A 5,654-nucleotide genomic window follows, 5' to 3' on the forward strand; every position below is an offset into this window, starting at 1 on the left:
AAAGAAGTCTCAAACATCATTTCTTTATATCCTTTTTCTATAAACGAGTGACTTATTTACCAGGAATGTTTATTTATGCACTAGTGATATTCTGGAATTACTTTGCACTTCTTTTTCTGCTAATTCACTGTAGTAAATTCTATGTTCACTATGGAACTTTAACTTCAGATCGATCTGGGGAGATTCCAGGCTACTTTTCTAAGCACAGGCAGGCTTCTAAAATGTGAACCCAAAGTGCTGCAAGTCACACATGTTTTCCTAAAATTACACTATACAGCCAATTAATTTTTTTCTTCAGACTTGAGTGCCTGAAAAGAAACTACTTAAATAAAACTTCTGTGATGCTCAAAGGTGCTATAAGCTCAAATTCCTGCTCAGGCCAATAGGAATAACAAGTGTCAGCACCCTGAAGGACAGGACATTTTAACTTTGGTAGCTCATTTTAGTCTGCAATGTCTGCAGGTGTTGCTCCAGAAGATCTCTGAGGATCTTTAAAATAGAAAACATTGGTTATCTTCCTTGCTTTCATGATTTGTCTCTCAGCTGCCATTTAATACTAATGACAGAAAAAACAGATTTATATGCCAAGAAAATGTTGGCTTTTTGACAGTTAAATAAAATGTTTCTCTCTGGAAATTGCAGAGGTTAGATCTCATTGGACCAGTAGATCAAGTACTCACATCCATTTTCCATTTATGGGATAAGATCCCTGGCCTGGGGCTTCTTACATTGTGGTTATTATTCTTAAGGAACGAAGATGGTGCACCACTGGAGACTTAGTCTACTAGGGGAACATGGCCTATTGGTTAGAAAGAGACTGATCTGAAGAACCTGAGCTATAATCTCCCTGTGGCACTATTCTTGCATTTCAGTTGAGATTTTTCAAAAGAAAGGGTAAGATAGGAGCAAGGGCTTGTTTTTCAGTAAAAAGCATTTTGTATACAAAGAAGACATTCTCACAAGTTCAAACATTTCTGAAAAGACAATTATTCATAAACAAGGTGTTATTTGATTAAGTTATGTAAATATTTTTTCTAGGTTTTAGTTTGACCTAATGTCATGCGGTGCACTATCATACCAGCTATAGTTTTATGAAGTGCTTAATCACTTCAAGCTTTAGTGTTCCCCGACAGCTGCTTTACTTGACATTATTGCAATTACTCCTAGTTTACACTGGTGTAAAGTAAGAGAAAAAATAATTTACATTTGTTTGTTTATGAAAGTTTTCTTTTTCTATCAAAGGAGAAAGAGAAAAATATTCTTTTTCTATTAAAAAAGAATATGGAAAAATACCTAAATAGAAAGAACGTTTAAACATCAAATGAAAACATAGGAATTCCGATATTCCTATGTATAAGATTAATTTTTGAGTGTAGCTATTATGTCATTGTTATTTCAAGAAATTATTTTATTTTGTCTTTCCTAAGAAAAGAAAAGTCAAATAATTTTGGAAAGTACAGCAGGATTTGCTTTCTTAGCTATTGCAATTCTTTTGTCACTAGCAGGTTAATTTTATTCTTCAGCCACGATAAATGCGGTATTCTTAAACTATGTGGAATAAGATATAGTTTTTCTATATAATTTGAAATGATTGGACAAATGGCTGATGAATTAAAACATTACATAAATGGAAGAACGGAATTTGAAAAGTTTTCTAATGCTTTTTCTTTTGTTTTGATATAAGTAAATAAAATGTCAAAAACTAGTATAGGAATCTATCTGCAAAATAATTACCAGTAATCACTTAATTGTGCCAAAAAATGTTACCTCAACCCACTGCTGAAAAATGTCAATTATTTATGTCAATTATGTCAATTACTAGGCTTGCAAACCTATACTTTCATTTCAGAAAATATTTTTATCTTTTCCTTGAAGAGAGAGCAAGAAAGTAGACAGTAAACGGCGATCTAATAAAACTTTGTCAGTATAAGAGGGGACCATGCATACTTTTCAAACATAAAGGTAATAGGTGACTGTGGAAGACCAGCAAAATTGTCATGCCTTGTGAGGTGTGTTGCCCGGATCCCTGTGAGCTGAACAGGAGGGGTCAGTGGCAATGCTCATGGAAAAATTTAAGAAGCATATTTCTAAAGAAGGGTTGAATACTACCTGTCAAATCAAATTGCCTTCTTTTTGCTACTACCTTAATGACAGTGGGATAAATTGTGTTAGCTAATTTGGGTGAGAACACTACTAAAAGTCATAGGTAGTTTTTGGCTCCTTTTGGGCATTCTGTGACATGTTAGAAATTGAGGTTCTGCCCTTAATTTTCTCTTTTGTAAGTGTTATGTTTTGAACCAGGCTGGGAGTAAACACCATGCAGACGGTCTCTCACCCTCTGCTCTCCCAGGAATGGGGAAGAAAATTAAAGGGGTAAAGAGAAAACAGAATTGAGATAAGAACAATTTCATAACTAAGCTACAATAAAATTTAAAATAATAATGACTATAATAAGAGTAATATATAAAAATATACAAATGAGTGATACACAGTAAACTGCTCACCACCCAATGACCAAGTCTCAGCCTGTTCCTGGCTAATGATCCTGGAACAAGGAGAGCCCCAAAACTGCAATTACGGAAAAGTGATAAGAACCTGAGCATCTGAGAGACTGAGAGCCTAGCGAGAGAGCAAGAAAGCCCTGAAAGAGGGGTAACCCAGACAGAGAGAGACAGAGAGCTTCCAGACAGACCCTCATCTATATACTGGGCATGACGTGCATGATAAGGAATACACCATTGGCCAATCTGAGTCTCAGTCTTAAACCTAAGGTTTAATCCTGGGCTAGTAACTGGGGCTGTGCTCCCTCCCAGCTTCTCCTGCACCTGCAGACCCTGGCACAGCAGAGAAGCTGAAAAGTCCTTGACTGTCCTGAGAGCAACTATAATAATCCATGTGTTACCAGCCGCCTTCTCAGCACAAATTGAAAACATAGCCTCTTACTTGCTACTACAAAGAGGGTTAACTCCATCCCAGCTGAAACCAGCACAGTAAGTGAAAACTTTCTCCTTTGTTCTCTTTGTTCTATCTTCTTATTTTTGCTTAGATCACCAAAATCAAAGTATTCCAACATTCCTAGGAATTTATTTTAGCCATAACTTGAACTTCACAATAATTTTTGTGTGGGGGGATGTAAATGAACGATGAGACATTAGTTGACAAATTATTCTGGGTTTTTCTCTAGACAGATTTTTGTTGAGTAAATAACATATCTTTGAGACACAAATGATAGTAGTTTATCTAAGATACGAAATTCTAAGTGTAGGTAGAAAAGGTTAACTAATTCTTGCCAGACAATATGGTTATCAAGCTAAAGATTTGTTTATTTTGATGAAAACACTTTTCATACAGAAATTTCTTGGTTTTTTGAAATAAATATTTTTGGTGCAAACATTCATTTGTATTTATTTCTTTAGTTTTACAACATTTCAGAAACACCTAGACATTTACTACTTTAGCTCAGATGTGTTTTCAGGCACCACTTCATCAGAAAATCTTCACAGGCATTTCAAAATCTGTTGTCTACCTGCGTAAAGTACTGAAGAGTTTTTTGCCAGTTCTAGGACTTTTTACTCCAGAAAGATACAAATATTTTGATATATTCGAAACATTATCCAGCTGGATGTATTTCTGAATGAAAATAATCACTAGGAATTTTCAGTAAAAATAAACACAACAGTGAGCCGTGGATATTAATGGAAATAGAAATGGCTGTGAGAAGAGAGGGTAAGATTTTAAGAGCAATATGGAATTTAATGCATTTTGCATGTGACAGACACAGCATCTTAAAGAAGCTTCTGGCCTTCTCATCGATCAAAAAAGTTCAAGTGAGGAATAAACATTTCTTATCCAGTCTACAAATATTTAAAATTATCTGAAAGATGAGCCTTAATTGGGTTTTGTTACCTCTACCTCCTTTAATATTCTAATTTTTCCACTAGCAACTCAGGATCCTAGAAACAGAGTTCTCATGCCATTGTTTCTGCTTGGTCATAACATCATTAGTTTAAATCACAAAATATGTGTTCCAGCATACACAAATTGTTGTGCCACCATTTGGTGGCACATAAATGGTTGTACCACCATGTGGTGTTTTGTCTCTCAACATATTTCACAGTCTTGGAAGTCTGATATCCTGACGTTTTTCTCCTTTCCTGTTGCCACTGTAGTGATAAGCTTGTGCCCTACAGTCACAATGACTGCAAGATCATTTCTCCCTATCTCCACCTTTATTTTCATTTTCTTCTGGACTGCATAGAGGGCACCATCTCATTCTCTGATATTAGCAAAATTCATGTATGTCATTAACCTGGAGAGTGCTTTATAGGAAGTACACTAGAGAGTACACTGATCATTAGCTTAACTCAGCCCTCACTATAGGATGCACCACAACATACTGCTGTATGTTACGATGGATTAAGGCTGGCCAAGGCAAATTTGACCTTCCAGCCTAAAATTTGCCTCACAGCTAAAATGATATTAATTTGTCAGTTTATTCCTTTTACCTGATAATAAGTTGTTTGGTTTCTTTTTCTAGACATTGGATATATTGGATAAAATAGTACTTTATTTTACTGCATACAGTTTCCATAAAAAGACAAGCATTTATCAATGTTGGCATTAAGAGTTTAAACAAGAAAAGGAAAAAAATAACTAAGTTAGAGTTAAAAAAATTAACAATGTATATACAAGACTGAATTTTCCTGAGCTAAACAAAAACCAAGCAAAATCCGGACTTTGCTCAAGTTCTTCTTTGATAATAGGGATGGGATTTCACTTACTGTATCTCTGTCTCTGCTAGCTATACTGAGAGTTTTATGATGTCTTTTTAAGCATTCAAGGACTAAATTCTATTAAAAATGTTCTGTATGAGATAAGCAACTTGTGAAAACAAGACTCACAAGTAGCATGGAGAAATCAATAGGGATCTGTTGTTTACTCCTGCTTCCAGTACAAAAGCAAAGAGCATCCAGTGAAGCCAGCAGGTGTATGCTTGTACAATTTATAGTTGATATATTTTTTATTAAGTACCCGAGTCAGCTGCTGACTTTTGTGTGGCAAACCGTTTTTTGACGCATTTTGGTGAAACTCTTGAAGTTAGACCTACAGTCCAGTGTGGGTCTAGACGATAGATTAGTTCTTTGTTCCTCTGGGCTGCTGCCCAACATGCTCCATAGCTCCTCGCTCTCCTTAACAGATTGTGATCCTATTCCACACCTGAGATTAAGACCAAACAGATTCACTTATAAAATGCATTGAAAAGTGCTTACAGAAGATCCGACACAGCAACAGGAGTTTTCCTGAAAGGTCGTAGGCAGCAGCCAAGGGCTGGCTCTGTCAGTTTCTCTGGAAACCAAGCGGGAACTGAATGCAGGAGTGCCGGGTTGTGTGAAAAATGCCCAAGAGCCTCCCCTCATCTAGGCACCGTCCCCCTCAGCGGCTGGGGCACAGAGAGAAATGTCAGCGAAGGGTATGAACACGGCAGCAAGGGAAGCTCGCCGGGGCGGGGGCGAGGGAAAGCCCCATCCGCTGCTCCCGACCGAAGGCGGTGGGCAGAGGAAGGGACAATATTTACCCCGGGAGGGTGATAGACCTGCCTCCTCCCGCCCTTTGTCGTGGCCCTGTCGCCGGGACACCCCCCGCGGGGGCCGGGC

The sequence above is a fragment of the Pterocles gutturalis genome, unplaced genomic scaffold (genome assembly GCF_000699245.1).
Source record: "Pterocles gutturalis isolate BGI_N339 unplaced genomic scaffold, ASM69924v1 scaffold5519, whole genome shotgun sequence".
In the NCBI taxonomy this organism is placed as follows: Eukaryota; Metazoa; Chordata; class Aves; order Pterocliformes; family Pteroclidae; genus Pterocles; species Pterocles gutturalis.